General features: G+C 36.2%; 1 protein-coding gene across 1 annotated transcript in view; it reads left to right on the top strand.

Annotated features, from left to right (window-relative positions):
- PPP1R9A (protein phosphatase 1 regulatory subunit 9A) overlaps positions 1-213 on the top strand; it is a 155074-nt gene that overhangs the window by 863 nt on the left and 153998 nt on the right. The gene's annotated exons all lie outside the window — the stretch shown is intronic.

Here is a 213-nt window from a genome sequence, read left to right as displayed (position 1 = left end):
TATAGCATATTGTACATAGACACATACCTAATATCTGTCACAGACAGATATTTAATATCTCTCTCTCTGTCTCTCTCTCTCATAACATCTCTCACATTAATTCATAAGTGAGCGGTTTTTTTTCTCATTGACACCGTTGCAGCGTATGCACGATATAATATTGTCATATCGAGTTATATATAGCATGCAGCGTTATTTCTAGAGGTGAGCGTC

Source organism: Nanorana parkeri, unplaced genomic scaffold (genome assembly GCF_000935625.1).
Source record: "Nanorana parkeri isolate BGI_ZX_2015 unplaced genomic scaffold, ASM93562v1 scaffold477, whole genome shotgun sequence".
NCBI classification, from domain to species: domain Eukaryota; kingdom Metazoa; phylum Chordata; class Amphibia; order Anura; family Dicroglossidae; genus Nanorana; species Nanorana parkeri.
The sequence above is the reverse complement of the archived record's forward strand: the minus strand, read 5'-3'. Positions and strand labels throughout refer to the sequence as shown.